Source organism: Montipora capricornis, chromosome 7 (genome assembly GCF_036669925.1).
Source record: "Montipora capricornis isolate CH-2021 chromosome 7, ASM3666992v2, whole genome shotgun sequence".
Taxonomy (NCBI): Eukaryota; Metazoa; Cnidaria; class Anthozoa; order Scleractinia; family Acroporidae; genus Montipora; species Montipora capricornis.
The window spans coordinates 8668705-8691204 of NC_090889.1; the positions used below are offsets into that span (position 1 = coordinate 8668705).

General features: G+C 39.0%; 1 protein-coding gene and 1 long non-coding RNA gene across 2 annotated transcripts in view; both read right to left on the bottom strand.

Annotated features, from left to right (window-relative positions):
* LOC138058135 (uncharacterized) overlaps positions 1-22500 on the bottom strand; it is a 70142-nt gene that overhangs the window by 46170 nt on the left and 1472 nt on the right. Inside the window, exon 2 of the mRNA XM_068904018.1 lies at positions 21173-21249. The gene's annotated coding sequence lies outside the window, so the exon portion shown is untranslated. The remainder of the gene's footprint in view (positions 1-21172; positions 21250-22500) is intronic.
* Positions 17603-19650, bottom strand: LOC138057433 (uncharacterized). The gene is made up of 2 exons (XR_011133672.1): positions 19049-19650; positions 17603-18328 (listed from the first exon to the last, which is right to left on the bottom strand). It is a non-coding gene; the product is annotated as an uncharacterized lncRNA (long non-coding RNA).

Consider the following 22500-nt stretch of genomic DNA (forward strand, 5'->3'; position numbering starts at 1 on the left):
TGACCAATCAATCATGGCAGCATGTACTGATCATGCATATACCTCTTCTAAAAACTAAATGTATGCATTTCTTCATCTGTGGATAATTTAGTATCAGTACCAAACCAGATTTATTAGTTTGTGTCTCTGTAAAGTTTGACCCATGTAATTCATTTCTTTTCTATATCATTTTTAGGAACTATTTTGTGCTTGACTGGAGTGACTTCTCCAATTTGGAGGGGGTTGAAGCTGATGGACCAGAGGATGCAACTGTTACTCTTCTCAACCCGGAGGTCGATATAACAGCATACCATGAAGATACCCTTGGCGAGCCAGAGAACACACTTGAAAGAATTCTCGTAGGTGTGTATAAACAAAACCAGGAAAAGGATAAAAGGGAACTGGAATTCTCAAAAGCTCCTAAATTTCTGGTCACTGCCCTTAAGATCAAAGAACTGATTCCAAAGACCTGCAGTGCTTGTGGTGAAGCTATTTGTTTACAGCAGACAACATCTGGTGCTGTGCTTGTATTGCATTGGAGCTGCAGCAAGGGGCACTTTGCCTCATGGTCTTCCTCAGACGTCCTGCCATCAAAAAACCAAAAACAAAAAGTTTATGTGAACAATGTTCAGTTGGCAGCTGCCATTTTACTCAGTAGAAATAATTTCCAGAAGATCAGCCTTCTATCAAAGTTTGTTGGCTTGCAAATAATTTCAGAATCCTTGTTCTACAGGATTCAAAAACTGAATTGCTGTCCTGCCATAGAGAACCTGTGGAGTGATGTAAAAGGGGCAATTCACCAGAATCTGTCATCTAGTGGTGTGACGCTATCAGGAGATGGCAGAAACGACTCACCAGGGCACACTGCCCGTTTCTGTGTTTACACACTAATGGAGGAGAGAAATGAAATTGGTGCTAGACCTAGAGGTGGTGGATAAGCAGGAAACAGGGGGAAAGTCCGCCAACATGCAAAAACTGGCCCTTTCCAGACTGCTTCAAAGGCTCAAGAGTGTCCTTAGCATCGAGCATCTTGTCACTGATGCATCAACATCAATTAAGGCACTGGTACGAAATTTGAAAGTTACTTGTATTACATTAACTCCTGTATGAGTGTGTCATTATCACTCGATGTAGAATCCTTGCACAAGTTCCGCTGTCCTGTATGCAGCATTTCACTATTCAAATCAATTGGAATTGCACTAAGGGTTTTGTTTTCACTTCTTACAAAGTTTTCATGCAATGTACTGGTAGCTTGCAGAGAGAAGGAGTATTAACACATCATGCATTTATAGTTGGGGAGTCAGGATGGCTTAGTGGTTATGAACGGTGCCTCCCACCTCGGCTACCTGGGTTCAACCATGGCCTCGGATCGTATGTGGGCCGAGTTTCAGTCGATCTCAATCTGACTCTGGGGGTTTTTCTCCAGGTACTCTGGTTTCGTCCCTCATTAAAATCGACTCTCAGTCAATTACATAGGGCTGCAGGCGAATACCCTTGATAGGGATAACCTCTGGTATCCTTCCCTTTCACTGAATTAAATGACTAAAGTTGGTAATGGATCCTATGTCATTGGTCATAAACATACTCAATCTTCACTTTTGCTTTCAGTACACAATACGACATGTATATTAATATTATATTAATGTTAATTGATAGCGTGTGGACTAAACAAAAATGATAAGAATTCCCTCGATATGGTCTATTTTTTATTTTCACTTCTCGTCTTTTTGTAGAACAACATGAAGAAGTGCAGGAGCTCATCCATGACTTGGATGTGTGGCACAAGTCTGCCAAACTTGTCAAGGCCTTGACTGATGAGAGTAATTTTCAAAATGTCCTTTTGTTCCCTGTCACATAAATATACATGCAAATAAATAAATAAATACTAACTAGTGATGATTGTAAGAATAAACAATATCAATAATGATAATGATAACAAATTAAGGTGATTCCTCAGTATTGCATTGCGCATCCCTACTGCGCACGATTTTTGCGTCATTAGCGCGTGCACGTACACAGCGAAAGAAATTTCCCTCAAGCTAAGCTCGATAGCGAAATAAATGCTCATTTTCTTTTAAACGAGCATGGTGACCTGTATTTTTTATTGCATAATAATAGTGTGCATATTGTGCCCCTTAATTTAAAAGAAAACTAAAAAAATTTATCGGAAGCAAAAAAAGATCTAGGCGAAAGCATGTTGGAACCCGTTACTCTGTGATGCAAATTATGACCGCAAAAATAACGACTCTACGAACGCTTTACGTCCACGTCGTTTCAAATAGTGTTATGTTTCCACAAATTTTATATAATATTGTTCTATATGCTCGACATTTTCTACCTGTTAAGTTTTTTTTCGAGTATTACTTTTATAAACTACCTATCGAGCTACCACAAAATGTAACGTGGACCGATGAATAATGCGCCTAAATAGCACGAGTACAAGCATAAATTGGGTAAGATTGGCCCATCATCTCTCTTAAGCAAGAATGGGGACCTATCATTTTTATTGTTTTTTTCGAAACAGTGCTTGGTAGAGAACATTCAGGGAAAGTTTTAAAAAAATTCATCGGGAACTTTAATTTCTGAGGAATCACCTTAAAACAATTAACCATAAGAAATGGCTGTTTTGAGAATGTTCTACAGAGTAATTTCCTTCAAAAAGTATTCCACAGGCTGCCAACTTAAAAGACTGTGGTGCTATTCGTGACTGGATAGAGCCAATTAGAAACCACTTCTGGTTTTGTTGCCAACAAGCCAACGGTGATGTGCAAGCACTAAAGGTATTGCTTTCAACTTGCTGATGTTGTCGCTAACTGACCATAAAATGGACCATAAATGAAAACAGAGTATGAGCACAAAATGGTAACTGGAAATTGGTCAGAAGCTTCAATGACTCTTACATCTATAGCTTATATGTGAGAATATTTCCATTTGTCTTTCTAAGGTTTGATGTTATTTTTTATAGGACATGTGGCTTGGAGTTCTCCATCATGTGGTGGGAGAACACGAGTGGAGTGATGGTGAGTGCTCTCATGGCCCACTCTCAGCCTCTGAACCTGCCAAACCACTACTGGAGAAAGGGTCCAAGGCAATGGAAGCACTGACGAAGGTCATCTTTGATAAGAATGAATCAATATTGAAACAAAATTCTAATTACTAATTTTATTACTATTTTAAAAGGTCTTAAGCTTAAATTTAAAAGGGCTTACACTGTAAATTGTCGCATGAGTGGATGCTGTCAGGCAAGCTGTTCCGAAATTTGGGGGCAGAAACAGCAAAGGCTCGACACCCACGGGACTTCAAATTAAAGTTAACAAGATTCAGATGCAAAGTGAAAGATGACCAGAGAGTTCTTGACGGCAAGTAGCGAGTAATCAAATCTTGAATGTAAGTAGGAGACAGTGCAGAGCCTTAAAGGTGAACAGTAACATCTTGAATTTAAAATGTTTTGAGACAGGGAGCCAGTGCAGTTCAATCAGAATTGGAGTGCTGTGATGGTCCTTGCGGGAACATGTGATTAGACAAGCAGCAGCATTCCATCAGCGACCCGCAAAACTCATCAGCTATTGCACACAAACTCGCCACCTACTTTCCTTCCTTGGAAACTAGACGCACCGTAAGGCGTACAATGGGTTGCCTGTGGTAGGTGTTACACAAAAACAGAAGGCACTGAATTGGCTGGTATTGATCTGCAGCATTCCCGTTAATTTTTTCAAGTGGGGGGTCATCAACACCATTTGAGGGTCACCCACATGGTGCCCCAGCAGAGGCCCTTTGGCTTACACGTTCCCACCTTTAATTATTTGTAATCCCCTGTCCCATTTTGAGGTCTTTTAGTTTTTTAAGCTTTGGTAATAAATTCAGTTTAAAGATAACAAAACATGCTCTTGAGTCAAATTCACTTGTGTCTTCTTTAAAAATAAATACTATTAGTCTGCAAAAAACTAACTGCAAATTGCTCTGACAGATGTTTTCCAGCATGTCTTGCAGTTGCACTAAGCATATGTTTCTTACACACACTAAGAAAGGACTGCAGATGTTGTTTCCGCGTCATAATTCCTCTTCTTGTTAGTCTAATCTGATGCCAGGTTTGGCTTTACATTACATTACATTACATTACATTACATTACATTTGGCTTTACATTTGCACCAAAAAGTACCGTAAAAGCCAGGAGTTAACAGAAAAAGACAAGGAAAAAAAACATAGTTTTGTATATAACTCTGAATCAAATTCTCATCGAAAGATTAATGACAATCGATCGTAAAAACATGAAAATTTCTGCAGTCTCTGATTTTTATAAAGGAATGGAAAGGTCATGATGTTTTGTCAAAAGGAAGAAATTAATCTCGTGCTAGGCAACCATAAAGGTGCACGTGATCACCTTGTGTCAACTGAATGAAGTATGGGAAAGAATGTTAATCGTTCGTCGTTTTCAGATTAAAACAACGTACTTTTTAGCCAAGAAACTTCCATCATTGGTTTTTAATTTTATTGTAATACTTAACTGAATATTTACATTTCATCTGTCGGGTCAGGAATTAAGCCTTCTTTGTCAGGTTCCTGAGAAACGTATCTATTTTGACTTCAGGGTGAACTATTTACACAATTGCGAGGTTGAGCAGCCATTTAATTGAAAATCTAAACATCTGAGATACAAAAAACAGACTTGCAAATTATCGCAAATCACAATGCTGACAAGCACAAAAGCAGAAGAAATGGTGAATAAATATGAAGTCTGTTACTATCTGAATGTTTTTGTGTTAGAGTAAAGGGATATATTGTCACGCAAATGATGTACATTCATGACACTCAAAATTCCCCAAAAGCATGAGTTTCATGTAAACAATCTTTGCACTAGTACCACCATATTACCCACGTATAAGTCGACCTTTTATGGCCTTAAAAGAAGCTCCAAAAATCGCCCGCGACTTATACACGGCTCAAAGATGTTGAGCCAAGTTCCAGCTAAGTAATTTATTCAAAATTAACATAATAATGTTGTCTTGGGCATAACGAACGCAGTGGACAAAAGCCAACAAAAGACTTCAAAATGAATGTAAGCAATTCCAGTTGAAATGAAAAAGGATTTGTCCAACTCTAAATGTTGAAGATACTCACAAGCACAAATATGAAATAGACACTGCAAATTTTCGTTTTCCAAAGGCAGAAAGCTCCAAAAGGCATTTCTGTTTGTTCAAATAAAACGCGATTATTCAACGGCTTAATAACCTGGCGCAATACCTTGTGTTTGCATGCAAGTATCGTCCCTCGTGTTGTGTGAAAATGCTGGTTGGTAATGATTGTTTTTTATCCTTTATGCAAACCCAGGGTTCGCAATTAACGGTTGTCCGGTTGTCCCGGATAACCAAAATTACGATGGGTCAACCAAATTGTGGTAAGTGGTTGCCCCTTGGGCAACCCAATCTGTCGTGGCACTAGTCCTTAATGAAGACTTGATAGATTTGAATAAATATAACAGCTTGTTGTCTTTGGAGAGTAAGCGATACCTAAACTAAGTTAGTGGAAAGAAAAAAAACACGGAAGAAATACTAAAGTATCACATACACTACCATTGGAAACCGGAGTTGGTTTTTTGCACAACATTTTCATTTGAATGAGCCTGTTGTGCTTTAATCAGCGGTTGCTACCAGTAAACATAGTCCATGATGCACTTGTGAGATGCGCTCCGTGATGCCGCCATGTTTGTTTCGACGATGGCAATTTAGCATTCATCTTATTATTATCATCTTAGTTAACATGAGCCTCTTCCGCTACTTCGGCCGTGAGAAAGTGAAGGCCGTTGGCGAAAACAATGCAATGCTACGGGTGTCGCAAAATCTACAGCAGAATTAGGCGAGGCGCAAGAAAGTTCAAGAAAAAGGTGTCGTACAGTTCAAGAGTCGTGGAAGACAAGAAGACCCTGGCTGAAATTTGACGAGAAAGAAAACGCTATGTTTTGCAGTTATTGCAGACAGTTTTCAAAAGATAAATCTGCCTTTCGAAGCCAAAAAGGTAACAACAGTTTTCGTCTTCACGGGATCAAAAAACATGAAATAAGTGAGGCGTATAAGACAGCCAAATTCGCTCATGATGCTACCAATGCTCAACCTGGAACGGCACCACTGGAAGCGTGTCTGATTAACATGGAAAAGGAAGCTCTTGATCGCCTAGTGAAACTTTTTCATACCATGTACTATCTGACTCGAGCAGAACAACCTTTTAGGGATTTTGTTGGACTATGCAGCCTCCCGGAAAGAAATGGTTTTAACACTGGTAAGAGTTACATGAATGATAAACAGGCAGCAACATTTACGCAGCAACATTTACGCAACTGTGAAGAAAGATGTTGCTAACAAGCTTCGGCAGGCCAAAATGTTCTCTGTTCTGAATGATTTATCAACTGATATCTCTGTTACTGATGAGGAACTGGTTTATGTAAGATATCTTGAAGATGGTAGACCTGTAACAAAGTTCTTATCTATTCAGGCATTAGGTAAGGCAGATGCAGTAGGCATTGTTGCAGCTATTGATAAGGCTTTCCTTGATGAGACAGAAATGCAACCAAATGAATGGCGTAACAAGACTGTTGGGATGAGCACAGATGGTGCTTCTGTCATGACTGGGATTAGAAATGTGTAGTTACAAAGATTAAAGCTAATGTACCACACTTAATTTCTGTACATTCAAGAATATCATCCTGGTGCTTATGATCGTGCTGCTGATTCCAATCCACACTAGTGAAGTTGAGAGAGGCTTTTCTCTTATGAACCAGGTAAAACAAGATTGACGGGCAAGGCTAACAACCCCCCACTTAAATGAAGTGATGCGCATTTCTCTTTTGGGTCCTGCATGCAATGTTTTTGAACCAATGGAAGCTATAAGGCTGTGGTGGCAAGGTGGGAGAAGAGCTAGAGGACCCCAAATTCAGCCCCATGGACCCAGAAGAAGACAGGCAAGATGTGAACATGATCTGGATGCTGGAGACAGCTCTGATTCTGAAGAAGAACAGTAAATTGCAAGACTCTAAAGACATTTGAATTAAGTTTCCCGGCAAGATTTTGTGAAAAAATGTTCATTTGTGAGGTTCCAACCTCCAATTTTTTTCCCTGTTATTATACTGTAATGTTTGTTGATTTATATAACACTAATACTAATGGACAAAAACAACGAGACACAGGCTGGTCAAAACATTTTATTAAGATACTCTTGAATACAGTTCACTGTATTTGTATTTCATTTTCTTGTTCAAATTAATAAAAGCCACTGTTTAGCTACCTGTATTAGTTTCTTGGCTTGAACTGGGGCAAGAGCTTGGGCAACCAAAATATTCTATTGGCAACCAAACCACGTCTTGTGGTTGCCCCAGGGGCAACTGCACATAAAAGTAAATTTCGAACCCTGGAAACCTGGCTGATTTAAATGCTTTTGCAAACTTCGTATTGTTTGGTTTATGAGTTTTGCTTTGTTTGTCATGTGAGAAATTATAAGTCAAGGACCAATTAAACCTTGCACATTTTTGCATCGTTTGCAAGTTATCGTAGTTATTCGGTTATAAGGCGCACGGTTTTTTCAAGAAAAATCTGTCTTTGGGTGGCAAGTTCGTGCTAAAATTGGGGTGCATCTTATAGCCAAGTATTTTCACGCAACAAAATCTTTAGATCACAATTTGAGAAGAACTTGCAGTTTAAACAACACAAGAAAAGGACACTAGTTGTCTATTAAAAAAGAACAGTGCTTTTAGAGACCTTTACAACACTAAACGACTTCAAGAGAAAAGCAAACACATGGAAATTTACACACGTCCTTAAGCGCACATGCTCAGTAATGTGATACCCGTGACAATAATACAATCGTTCGAACCTTGTTTCGAATATTCCAAGAATCGTGTTTGTCGCTCGCATGAAAAGTTTCTTCTCTGAACAAACAGTGCGGAGATAAAACATACCTTCTTCGTTCATCCAGGCTTTCTTGTGCACTGAAATTTGCATCCTTGGTGGCGTGTTGATATTCAGCTGTCGAACACCTTTGAATGACTTTCTGTGGGAGTTTTTGCGCTGTTTGCTTTTGCTTGAAGTCTGAACTCTGACTATTTATTAAGTCGGAAGGTTCAAATAAACGTGTATGCGTTGTATGTTTATCATTTCAGGTGTGAACTTTTAGCTTTTGTTTTTACATATATCATTAAATGCGTGCCTTTTTCACGCTGTTTACGTTAACAAAAAGAGTTCGCATGCCAATTGTGGAAGGATAATTGTACTCAAATTCATCACATCCTTCATCACTCTCAATTTTTTGGTGCGTCTTGCGTAATTTTCAGTTTGAGAACTTAGCTTGATTAAATTGCTAAGTTTGGGGTGCGTCTTATAACCGAATAACTATGGTATTTTCAAAGATTGACTCCTGCTTCTGTGATGTTTTGCTTATCCTCTAAAGCCCTTTATCCTTGAACAACGAAACAGGTTAGTTTGAGGTTTACATGTTTGATTTTTTGAGAACTTTTTCGAAACTCAAGGACAAAATGCCCGCATATACAAAACTGCTGAATCTGAATCTCTACACAGATGCAGAGCTTTTTCTTCCCATTTAGGACAGTAATCAACCAGATCAAAACAGCATTTATTTGCTCTAATTAATATTGCTAGAAACAATTTTCTCTTTTATGAAATAGATTTTAAACAATGTATGAAGATTTAAAATAAATGAGAAACTAGAAACGAACACCTCGCTATCTGATCACAGATCACTGTGGAAACCTGGCTACCAACATGCCTACCTTATTATGGACACTTTGAATGACTTCAGTCGCATTTTGTTGAATGCTAAAAGCTGGTACATTCTTTTTATTTAAGTTACCTTAAACTGAAACATGTTTCTGTCTTACATGACTGTCCACGCAATGATGACAAGGGTCATGTTTACTGTAGTTGGTCTCGGTCGAGGAGCGTTCGCTTATTTATTGGCACGGAAGCTAAAGATAGGATATTTCGAGTAAGGATAAATTTAGTCTGTGAACCCTTTGGTTGTAACCACTAAAAATGTGATACAAGAATTATTTTGTCGATACACATTTGTTACTCTGCTTCCAGTATCAAAACAAGTCCACAATGTCGCCGTAAGTCACGCAAACAAAAAAACAGTGGTACTGTCTATGGGGGTGGGGGGAGTGGCAGGGGATTTTCTAGTTTATAATTTATAATGGCACTATTAAAGTAGGCATAGTTTCAATTATGGCCTGTTTTGTTTCTGTTTATACTGATTTCAATGTTTCTTATAAATAATGCGTCAAAGTACCAGGATAGTGCGATGTACCCTCACCCCCTGACAGATGATACTTCATATCCTCATTGTAATAAGCTGAGAGATAAGCTTGTGAGTCAGACAAATACGGAGAAACTTACAGAAAATCACTTATGTCTTACATGTAAAACTATTCAGTCCCCTATCAGGCATCATAATAAAATTGACCATCTACGGGCATCCGTTTACTGTTTGCGTGACTGACAGCTAAATTGTGGACTTGTTTTGAAACTGGAAGATGTGTGCGTGTATCACATTTTTAGTGGTTACAACCAAGACGTGGACTGTTGCTATAACCAAAGGGTTAACAGACAGAGTTTCTCGTTATCCGAAAGACCCTGTCTTTAGTTTCCGTGCCAATAAATGCCACTTTTTTTCTGTCGCGCAAGGTCGCACAACATTCAAGCTTCTCATGGCGTTGTGTCTGTTTAAACTTAATCGTGGGAGGAAACAACATACGGCGCCCAAATCTCTGAGTAGCGGTAAGTTTTCCCGGGTTTCTTCCCCGTAATTACCGCTATTAACAAAGGGTCTTAGTTTTCGTTCGAAAACTAAGAGCGGGGTTGTAGTTTTCGTACTACGAAAGCTAAGACCTGGTCTTAGGTCTTAGTTTTCGTAACACCCGAAATTATAAGCCATAAACTAACGTCACGCCCATAAAAATGTATTGTTCATTAGCGTGATTTTTTTGTTTTTTTATGACCTGAATCTCGCCCGTTTATCGCTCAGAATATCGTCCAAATGTCAGAGTAGTACAAATGTCCCGCTCCATTCTCGCTCATTTATCGTTCAATTTTTATCGCTCCTGTCAGGCTGATTATCGTCACGCTCTGTATCGCTCATCAGCGAGACTTTTTATGGCCCGAATCTCGCCCGCGTCTCGCCCAGAATTTTCGTACGGGCACTAAACCAATGATATCTAGAGGGGGGTAATTGCTATTAATGAAATCTACAATAACCAACCCCTGAAAGCTCGTTTTCCGCCATGTTGTTTCACATAAGATTTTGCCAAGATTTATCGAAGAAGTTCAGCGGGCATGTTGACGCCATCTTTAAATTGCGTTAAGAAATGGCTGACTCTTCTTCCAATGAAAGTGGTTGTGAGAACGAATTGGATGAAATTTCGGGGAAAACAGCGATGAAGAAGATTTTGGAGGCTTTGTTTTTGAAATGCCCGATGACATTGACTGGGAAAAAGACCCAAGTGGTGCGGCCTTTCAATCTTACTATGAGGATTATCCATGTGTTGCATTTGAGCGTACACATTGTGGCCCAACTGTTGATCAATTTGCCCGGCAGTGGGAAGGCGATTGACATTTTACAACTTTTTCTTTCCGATGAATTTTTGAACAAAATAGTGAGGTGGACGAATCGATGGTTCGAAGTGAAAAAGGCGGCCGAACCCACAAAACATAAAACTCCATTCTTGCCAATCACAGACATTACTGAATTGAAAGCGTACTTTGCACTGTTGCTTGTGATGAACAGAGATGTCATCCTTCAAGGGTACGGCTGTATGAAAACTATTTTAGACAGGATGAACATTCAAGGCTAATTTCAACTGTGGTAAGGCAATTTCAATCGACAAGTGCATGATTCCATACAAGGGAAAACTCTCATTCAAACAAAGAATGCTCGCAAAGCCTATCCATTGGGGCATTAAGCTCTATGAATTATGTGACTATGAAACTGCTTACCTGTCTAGGTTTGTACATTGACAATTGGTACACCAGTGTCGCTTTATGTTTGTACTTGCAGGAACGTGACATGTTTGTCTGTGGAACTGTTCAACCAAATAGAAAAGGATGCCCCAAAGAACTGAATGATCTAAAGGCATCCAAAATGGGACCACGAGGAAGCTGTGAAATTAGGAGCTACAATGGTACTGCTGCTTTGGCATGGAAGGACAACAAGGTTGTGCATTTTTTGTCCACTGTCCACTCACCAGATCAAGTGTCTACCATTCAACGGAACCAGAGACTCAGGACAGGGGGGTATCAGTTAGTTGATGTCCCTGCACATGCTATCGTAGATGATTATAATGCAAATATGGGAGGAGTGGACAGAAACGACCAGCTTACTTCTATCCTCAAGAATTGCGAACAGATGCGTTGGTACATGCGGTTAGTAATTAAGTTCCCAGAAGTTGTGACATTCAACTCGTACATAATTAAAGGCTTTTTCCTGGACCACAATCCTCCCGGAAAAAGGAAAAGAGATCTTGCTGCTTTCAGGGAGGACCTGATCCTACAACTGGTGGGAAATTGGAGAGCAGAGAAAGGAAAACCTGGAAGGAAAAGGAAGTCGGACCCTTTCAGGCTCGAGAATGTTGGTGAACATCTTCCCGTCAAAGGTGCTGGCTGTGACCATACCTGACAGGTGTGCATGGAGAAGAGACGTCCTTACACTCTTAGTCACCCTGACATCCCAAAGAATCAAGTACTGTGCAAAATGACAAAGACTACTTTCAAGTGTGATCATGGTGAAGTCTATTTGTGCATCAGTAGAGAGAAAAATTGTTTTAAGGTCTGGCACACCCAAGCTGAGTACCGGAAAGACCAATGACTAAAGCACCCACCCCTCCCCCAAAGTGATTTGTAACTCTGTCCTCTCCCCCCTCCCACCCACACCCAGTACTCCTGAAGCTTTGCTCTGATTAAAGAATATTCTGTTTTTACGTATGAGGCTATGTTTTCAACAAGGTTTTTGATGTTGCGTCGTTGAAGTTGATGAAAACTTTGGACTGGTATATTTTGGTATTGACTGCTTGTTAGGGCAATAAATGTTATATGCTTGATAGAACCTTTGACCAAGTCATCACATTAATTTTTTCACACCATATTGATGAAAATTGAATTAAATATGATTTTGAACTGTAATTATGTATAGTTGTAATTGATAATTTGAGCTTACATGTATTTAGTTCATCATACTCCTGCAGCCTTACTTTGATGCTAGATTGGTCAATATGGAAATCCACCTAGAAATCTGAAAAGTACATAGCCCCTATGCAAAAATGGCTGCCTTTAAATTATTCTTTTGTTCATATTCAAAATAGCCCAACTAACCTCGTTCGGGATAACAAATTCTTTAGAATTTTTGTCTCAAAAACGAGGTTAGTTGGACTATTTTGAATATGAACAAAAGAGTAATTCAAAGGCAGCCATTTTTGCATAGGGTCTATTTTATTAGACTCAAATTTATTATGGGGTTGCCTTATACCAAAATGACTCCTTCCCACTGAAAAATGAGCTTTATGAAACACAACTGATTTTCCAATAAATCAGCTGGGTTTCTCATGTATGGGGAAACTTTTATGCTGGTTTCTTAGCGGTGAAAGGGTTAAGCAGTTCGCATCGAACAACGTATTTCATGAGCTATCGCTCTCACTTGCGTGACTGAAGCATGCAGCTTAGTTTATTTATGTTTTAACTCGCCAAATTGGCAGAGGCTTAAACTTGTATATTGTGTGGTTGTTGAAGCATTAATTTAAGTTAATCTTAATAATTCAGAGAAATGAATATTTCTGAATTTCAAGCTCAACTGCAGAATGACCTGCCACATAATATTTTGAATCAGAAATGATCATAATTAACGCGCGACATGGAGTGTTCAGGAGTTGCTTCACAAACTTTGGGAATACAGTTACGGTTCTTCGCTGGTATAATCTTTGAGTCATTAATAAGGTTTAGTTCAAAGTTGGAGCTTTTAAACAACTACCCTGTAAACATTTCTATTTGGACAGGACACAAAATTTGAAGCACTTTTGATTCTAAATATATCTCCTGTCAGACTGCACTGGCGGCTAAGTTACGCAATAATCCACACATTTTTTTTAAGAAATATCCTTTTTACCCATTTGGAAGAACTGTTTATCATGATAGCAAAAAAATTAAAAATTATTAAATTTAAAGATGCAAGAATTAGGCATGATGAAAGGTTATCAACATTCTCTGTTCTCAGCTGTCACGGCAAAATGAGACGAACATAACAGGCTTTCATGACATTGTGTTCTGTTGCGTCGGTGCTATGAAAAACAGTTTGAATATTCATTCTTTACCTTGGGGAGCTAGGTGCGATAACATTAAACAATGCCTTGCAAAGTACCAGTTTTCTTGAGGCACATTACCGCAATTAAGTCGGCCGCGGCATTCGGTTGCTTTCGGCTTTGCCTCGGTTGCGGTTTTCGTACAACCTACTGTAGGTGATTTCACAGGAAACACTATCGGCAAGGACGAGGTATTACCGCATGCAAATGCACTAATAGTTTCGAGCGGTACTGTAACCCTGTAATAACCGGTACCCCAAATTTATGAACAACACAAGAAACATTTGCACAGAACATGAGCCTTGGATTGGCAAAGTTTTGTTCATGAAAAACAAAAGGTAAGCCTGAATTCTGAGACATTTCGGCAGTGATTTCTGGTTTTCTGTCCATTCAAGGATCGAACACATTTTTGAGGCAGCAGTCCAGTGCTTGGAGCAAGCTGCCTGATTTGTTAACTACATTATACATTTAAAGCATGACAATACAACATCCACAAAAGGACAGATGAAATACATTGCACAATATTTCCCAACTGAATTATTTTTTTTTAATTAGGGTATTCATACACACATACATGTATGTACATACTTAATTGACCACTCCCCATAGGGGCTTTTCAGGGCCAATGAACACAATCACCAGAGAACAGAACATTCAACGACAACTTTTAAGCATCCCAGCTGGCAGGAGGCAAGCTGGTTGGCTATTTACAAGTGCAGCTGAGAAGTTGAACCAGGGACTACCAGGAACAAATTCAACCAGTGGTCAGGACGTGTCTTGAGCCTGGGATCCCCGGATCGCAAGGCAAGCGGCCTAACCACTGGGCAACAACATACATTGGCATCTTATATTACAGTGATCAAGTGTACCAGTTTTTCCTTTCTGTTAGATTAATCTTGCTCACTTTCTCACTTGTTGTATATGTAGTAATACAGTTCATACAGTACTGCTTACAGATAAGCGAACCACCAAACGCGTTTCTTGAACGTGTTTGCATTTGGCTTTCAATGCGTTTGCGTTCGTTTTCAACGCAAACGCGTTGACCAAGGTCATTAACTTTCCGAGCAAAAACGATTCAATGACAAGTGTAATGAAAATCCATAGTATAACGTGCTGGCAAGCAGTTGTAAACTCAAGAATGCCAGACAGAATTATGTGAATGGCTTTTTAACTGTCTTGCTGCTTTTAACAACATGAACCACAAGCACCGGGGACAATGAATTTGTCAACATTTGGAGTGGTAGTTTGCTTCAAAAACAAAATCACTTTAGATATACATGTACAGGAACGAATTACACATTGCGCTGTTTCAACACGGAGATGAGGAAATTAGATGCGACAAGCTGAAAGACTTTTTAGTTTCGCCGCTAAAAAAAACAAAATTGCTCACAAGGTTCCCTGATTATTGATTGATAATAATTTCATAGTTCTATTTCTTCATTACGCAAATGTGTGCAGGGCGGAGGAGAAGAATAAAATAATTCATTCGTTGTCAAGCAACCTTTTCACCCCAAGCGCAGACGGCACATAATATTAATATTTTGTTCACTTTTGTGATAAAAGCATGAAACTTTGTAAGAATCTCTGGAAGGCAAAATTTGACAATGCACGAATTCAACACCAAAGGTCACCACTTCACAAAAGGTCAACAAAGAATAACAAACAGAGGTTTCAAAATAGATAAGGTGGCGATACAAAGACGTGCAAATGTTCGACTGATTACTCTCTGTAGTCAGTACCGTTCTGATCAAGTGCAAGACAACTTGAAAGGAAACAATGCAGCGAACTAGCCATCGAAGCTCACTGAAAAACAAACAATTTTGGTCTGGACTGAATATCGATCGTTGATCGGTTGTTATTTCAGAGTTTTATAATGTCCGAGAATCTGTTGCGTGATAGTTCCACGACGATTTAAACTGATTCATGCATATGCAGCTGCATGTTATATCAAGATCGTGATGCAATTTTGCTTAATATACAGTACCGCCTGAAAGTATTGACCCCTCGGGACGAGGAAATACCCTGTCTTTACCGCGGGTAGTGGGCGCGCACCACCGAGGTATGCAAGTTTTTTTCCCTCGGAAAAACCGAGGTGCAATTTGCTGCGGGGAATTTGCCGCGGAAACAAAAATGATCTGTTGCACTTGCAAAATAAGCGGAAGACTGTCGAATGTTAGATCTCATGGTGTGAAGAATCGATTCTTAATGCAAGAAATTATAATCAAAATGACAAAGTGCGCAGTTTACATAAGGACTCAAATTTTATAATCTTTACATATTGTAAAACCGAAGACTTCCTTTAAAGATACAGAGATATATCGATACTGTTAACTACAGTGTAAGCGACAGCTACAGGTATTATCCAACCAACGAAACACTCGTTGTTATCGAGACTTGTAATACTGCATGTGTGCATGAGAAATTTGTTTGGTTTTGAAAAAGATTTGATTGTTTCTCTCTTTGTCTAGGTCTGACCTTTTTTTATTTGGAGACTTGAAATTCAAACTTGCGTGATTGCCTTTGTTTTATCATCGCCATTTTGGCCAAAAACATTGCCAAGTATTCCTTCCACATATTATTGTTAAACTTGTCAAATTTCAGTTTTGATTAATACATTCTTGCGAAGCATCGGAGCCCCTCACAGTACTATTTTGAGACCAAACGTACGGACAAATAATTTAAGAATGGTTTCTTTTTTCATTGCTTTCATCAGCAATAATATTGTTATGTGTAATCATAGCAATTGCAGCATGTCAATTGTGCATGGAAAACAAATTTAGGAATAGACCGTGATTAGCGGAGAAATGAAGTCTCTTAATTATCCGAACGCTCATCGTTTGCATACGAATTATAAAAAACGCAAAACCAGCAAGCAAAACAAACTTGGGAAATTTTGAAATTTTGCATAAAGAACGACATAATTCTTAATTGACATTCCCATGCTCACGTTGCGCTTTCACATGCAACTCTTTTAGCAGCCGGCCGTCACTCATGATGAATTTGTATAAGCCACGCTGATATGCAACAATGATCAAATATTAACCAGAGCACAAAAACAATCATTCTTTTCAGTTGAGATCAAATAATTATCAAGTACTTCAGGGGTTTGATATCCTGGTTTCTTTCCTTGGAATGTTATTCTCTTTTGTAACTTGGAAAGTAATACTGCAGTAGTAAACCGCAAGAATAATATTTACAACATACCGGTAAGTCTTACTTTGAACAGCAAACGGTTGGTCACGCAAGGTTTTCGAGGATTTGTTGAATGTGTTTTGAAAATTCTCCGTGACCAGCAACCCGACTTTTCAGTCAAATAAGTGAATCTACAATAGTAACGTTTTCGACAGTGATTAGCAACACTGTCTAGCTTGAGTAGTTTTATACTTTTCAACTGGGCATTGCAAGAGCCGAGCACTAGCCTGCATGGTAGGCGCTAGAAAGGGGTTAGGGAGAGGGAAAAATTGGGCGCGCGCCAAACTCGCAGAGCAGAGCGACGGAGAGGGGAAGAGGAAGCGCCTGCAGCCAGCTCATTGTTTATTTCGTCTCGCCCCCTCTCTTGTGTGATCGGCTGTTGAAAATTGCAGTATCCAGTTTTTCAACCGCGCACTGTGATGTACACAAAAATGGCTTTCGAAGCGGTGATTTCGACTTGTGGTTCTTCGATTGTTCTATATACATGTAGCTTGAGCCAGTTGAAGGTGGTCATTTAAACTTTAAGTGACAGGGAAAGATTCTGCAAGGCGCATTTTAGTCGACGGGAATTTGTCTTTCGTTACACTTTTATAAGCAGTCCTTTTTAGTTTGCTCGGGGAAGCAACGCCTCTGAAGTTGCTTCGAGTCAGCTTTTATACTTTTTAGCTTTATTTCTCCATGTAAGTGATTTTATCAGAACAAATGCTCAAAGTGCGAAAAGATTCGAGCAAGGGCCAGATTCCTTTGTTGGGAAGGGAGTACTATCTAACGTGGTTACGAAAATGTATCCCTCGAGCTCGCAGGCTTTGATTTATCCGATTTCAATGCAGCGCTGGAAGGAAGTATGTCCCTTCATTCATTTTCTTTCAGTGATTTTCTTTCCTTTTAAAGAACATCTTATCTCAACAGATACGACGACAGAAATTTAATACCAGCCACGGCACCTCTATTTTGAGTATGTGTCTGAGGCCAACCTGGTTCCCTGCATTTATCTTATGTGCAAACACTCTTACTAATCTTACATCAAGTGATCATGAAGGCATGCTTGATAATGTATATGCTAAAATGAGTCAATAATGAAGTTCCAGTTTATTACTTTATTGGATAATTCTGTCCTTGATCTATGGTAACTCCATCAAGTCTAGCCATAGTAATTATTCATTGTTTTCATCATTTATGCTACCAGCGAATTATCCAAAAGTGATGTTGATGTTCTTAGGAAATCTATACAATAGTGAGGAATGATGTGGTCTCTGCCATCAGACTTGTAGGTTGTACTGCAATGAAATTTTGTGAATGAGTTCTATTTGGGGAGGTAAAAATTTCACTTGACCATTTGAAGATGTAAATTACACCCACATTAAATGCACAATTAAAATTGTGCATTAATTTTAATGTGGAACGTCTGGAAATACATAATCAGGCTTTGTCTTCTGTGCAATGTTTGAATTTAAAAGGGAAATTCAAGGCAAAGAAGACTTTGTGATAGACACAATATTAACTACTTATTAAATTTGATGTGAGCATTTTATGCTCATTCATATTCATTGCTCACGTTTGTGGTAAGTTACATGTACATACTATCTCAATGCAGAGAATAATGTAAATTTATCTAAATCAGGATGATTTTGTACAAAATGATGCCATGTTCTGCAAACATGGCATCTTTTTTGTGCTGACAATTGCAAAATGCAAATTATTTCTATTTGGACTAACACGAACCATCAGAGGATCCTTCAAGCAGAGTGTTGAGATAATGACAGAACATGTGTCTGCATCAGCAGTGCCTTTCAGTGCTGCAAAAGGGGTCTCTAGACAAAACAAAGGAGAAAAGAAAATCATGAAATATGTAAATGGCATACAGTGGACAAACACTGTACCATGGGTAAAATTTTTCAAGTTAAATTTAACTAGCCAATGATATAAAGCAAATGCTAAAATTTTCTTGTCTACAATAGACAACTGCTTGCAACCAATAATAGAGCCACTTTCTCGTCCTTACGCCTAGAGTTGATTTTCATTAACAAATGGGTAAATCATGGTATGATTATACCAGACTAATTCATTGTCAACAGAATTAACTGAATAGAGTGTAATGTGAAGTGCTATATTTCTATCCCATATGAACCATGTGAGCGTTAGCCCTACTGATGGAAATGGGCCCACACAAGGACAGAGAAAAACTCTGACCAGGGTGGGAATTGAACCCACGACCTTCGGGTTAGATCTCCGCCGCTCTACCGACTGCGCTACAAGGTCAGACGGGAGCAGGCTGTGGGAACTGAAGATGTTAAAGTCACGGCAATGAACATATACATGTAATTCATTGTCAAATTGTCAATGTAAACAAAATTTTGCCGCTATCTGTTGGATTTAGCACCAAGAAGAGAGTGCCAAATTGTGAAACCTGAACATCAATAACCTTTAAAAATTACTGCCACTGTTTCATAAAAGTATTTTAAAAGTAAAAAATGCACTGTATATCCAACTAGAAAAGCAAAAATATCACAACTTAAAACTTGTCAGGTTACCTTTCTTGAAGAAGGAACGAAGAATAGCGAGCTCTCCGTACGCTCCTCTAAATGCGATAGTGTCACCTTGTGAAACCTCAGATCTCTTTCCCTTCAATTTCCTGTATAGCCATAAAATTCAAGGAGCGACATATATACCACGAGTTACACTTCTAGATCTGAATGCTCTTTACTTCAAACCCTCTCTGAATATCCATAGCATAAATATTGCTCACTTCAAACCCGTCCATGTTTCAATCATGTGTGATTCATCAACCACACAAGCAACCATTCGTCATGAAAACACAGTGTCCTTCTTTAAGGATTGTAGGAACCTCTTGTCAAGGGCACTTTCCGCAGAGGAATAAACAATGTGATATTTTCCACCCTCGACCTCTGTTAAATCAGCGAGCTTTTCCAACAAACTACACGCAGATAAACCCATACTTTCCACTTAAAAATTTGGTCGTTAATGATGCTAGTAAGAGGGCAAATTACTGGCACAGAAGCAGTTTGAGTGTGGGCATTGCGATTTGTATTTTCTAATAACACCAGCAACTGGAAGATGAGACTCTTTCCAAAACCCGTTGGTTAAAACTGCCACCAAGTCTTTCTTTCCATACAGTTGTTTCACCACTTTCCTCTGCTCATATTTCAAAGTTATTTTGCGACCTTTATCTTCTAACTCCAGCAAGATTTCCTTCAAAATTTCCTCAAACTTGGCTTCCCTGTCTCTTTCGAGTGCATCAGCCATCTTGATTTTCATTCTCAAATGGCTTCCAAAACATCTCGATCAATCAAATGTTCATATCAGGCAATGATTGACGCACAATTATAAACAAACTAATTCCGATTTTTTGTTCGTCTGTGAACGAGAAAGACCAAGTAAACAATGAGCTGGCTGCAGGCGCTTCCTCTTCCCCTCTCCCTCGCTCCGCGCGCGCCAATTTTTCCCCTTTCCCTTCCCCTTTCTAGCGCCTGCCACGAAAGGGGAGCCGAGCACCCAGACCCTGAACATGTAAGCTTTCAGTTTTGTATATATTGTCAAAACCCTCCTCGGCTGCAGGATACAGAAGATATCGAGATAATAAATGTTCCATACGCTGAGCTGCAAAAAACAAGCGGAAATTTTCTCGCATAAACTTAAATGATAAAACTTTAATAATGTGATGACGGCAAAGTCCACGCAATTGGGACAAGCATCGACGAAATCGATTCGTTGAACCTTCGAATGAACAGTCCACAAGAAGTCTTAGAAATAATCACTGCAATCAAAATATGTCGCAAGGAAGGTTTCAAATGTGAGTGGAATCTGGTTACGGATATTTTCTTCGGCTATGACCCTCTTTTGTTATTCGCAATTTACAGCCGAAACTTTTTCAGTTTCTGTTCTTCAGTGGGATTTCAACATTATAATCTGGCTTATCGAAACACAATGTCATCGGAAACCCTTTACAACTCTACCGCTGAATTTTAATTACAGAGGGTTTACCTTGGTTGACTTTCCTGTGGTAACTTAAGACCCTTGCCGTAAATTTCCCTCGGCAGAAAATCGGCCTACCGCTGGAATACCGAGGGAAAGTCGCGACAGGGTGACGCAGCAATGACACGGTAAAGGGGTCAATACTTTCAGGCGGTACTGTAATGTTTTCTCATTGAAACATTCTATTTTAAAAAAGACCCAATGCTCTAAGATTATTTTATTGTGTTTAGTTTTTGGTGTGGTAGAAGTATGATTTCGCTAGTGTAGCGATCGCGATTAAGCATGTTATCTGATGCAAGAAATTCGGAGAAAAAAATCAATAACGTGGATTTCTTCCAGCCGATTAAACAAGCACATCTTTTCTCGTTCCTGAAGATTTCTTTTCCAACTTTGCATTAATTGATAGTCAGTTGATCACGCTTTGTTCACTTTCCATCGCTAAAATTGCAGTTGCTTTGTTGCCTTAATTTACATACCAACAACACAATGCAAACATGCCAAAATTGAATAACAAAGGACAAACGCGTTGAAAAAAAAAAAAAGTTCCCAAACGCGTTTAAACGCGTTAGCTCTTCGTTCCCAACTTGTTGCCAATGCGTTTGATGGTTCGCTTATCTTTGAACGGTACTGTATTTCTGATTAATCCTGTGAGCAGTACTTACAGTAGGACTTACAGTTGAATTGCAATTGCGTAGTGACCACCTACATGCTTTCTATCATGTAAACAGTTCATCATCACCTTGAACAATAGTAAAAACAGTATAATTTTTATTACAATAACATGGAGCATTCTATAAATAACTTTAAAGAATTTTTATCTGGTTATTTCAATGTGAAATGATCTGACCACATTTTTGTGGAACAGTGGTCATCATCTTAACGTATAGGTAGTCATGTCATGATTACAGAAGCCAGTCTAATGACTTAAAAGGAAACTGGAGTTACTGTAGATTGAGTTTAGATCCCACTGCCTATTTCTTGTGGGACAGATAGACCTCAGTTTCAAGAAAGCCTAAACAATTCAGGCTTGCTTGCATAAGTTTCCAATTACATGTATGCAGCATGCAAGATTAAGTTTATGCACCAGTCAATGTAATTTCCCCCCCTCCCCCTCAAAAAAAAAAAAACCTGGGAGAAGAAGGGACTTCAGCAGGACAAAACCAAACATGAGACACTGAAAACTATCCCGACAAGATTCGCTCTTTGGTATTCAAACCATGGAATTTCTCTGCTGGAGCATTGCAGTCAAGAACTGCACCACAGCGAGACTGGGACCAAACAAAAAGAAACAAGAGTTAAACTTGTTGGTTGTTAATCTGTTTTAAAATTACTTTTTGAGTGCTATAAAAAAAATACATTAAAGTCACTGGATGGAAAACATTAATGACTGTTTTATTATTTCACTGGTAGGCGCACACAAGCAGGGACATTGGAATCAAAATATTACCCTGGGGGTGGGAAATCTTGTACTTTTGTCCAAGTCCCCCCCTTTTCCTGGGTTGGGCATCCGGGCGGTGATTTACTCTGACTGGTGTATTAGGGCCGGGTCGCACTAGTGCAAAAAGTTGATTATTTTCCAAAAAAATTTGTCATCATATAGTTTTTGGTAGTACAACCCTTCTATCAAAAATTTGAAAAATGAGCAGAATGCACCAAATGTTCAAAGATGCCACCACTTAAAATTGGCGACCTCTAGACCACGCCAAAATGTCACAAAATGTCAAAAAAGCTTTTGAGATGTTAACCATGAAGTAAGGAGGAATTGAAAACGGTGACAAAGTGTATTCAAACCATGATACATTATTTTATCCTAAACATTCATAAAAGCTAACCTTAGGCCTAAGGTTAGCTTTTATGAATGTTTAGGATACTTTCTGTATAGGTAAAACAATGACCTGTGACCTGTGACCTGCGTTTTGTGCCTGCCGCTGGTGACATCACAGGTAACCCAGGCTCACTGTGTTGAGAACATATAAAGCAAAGTTTAGGT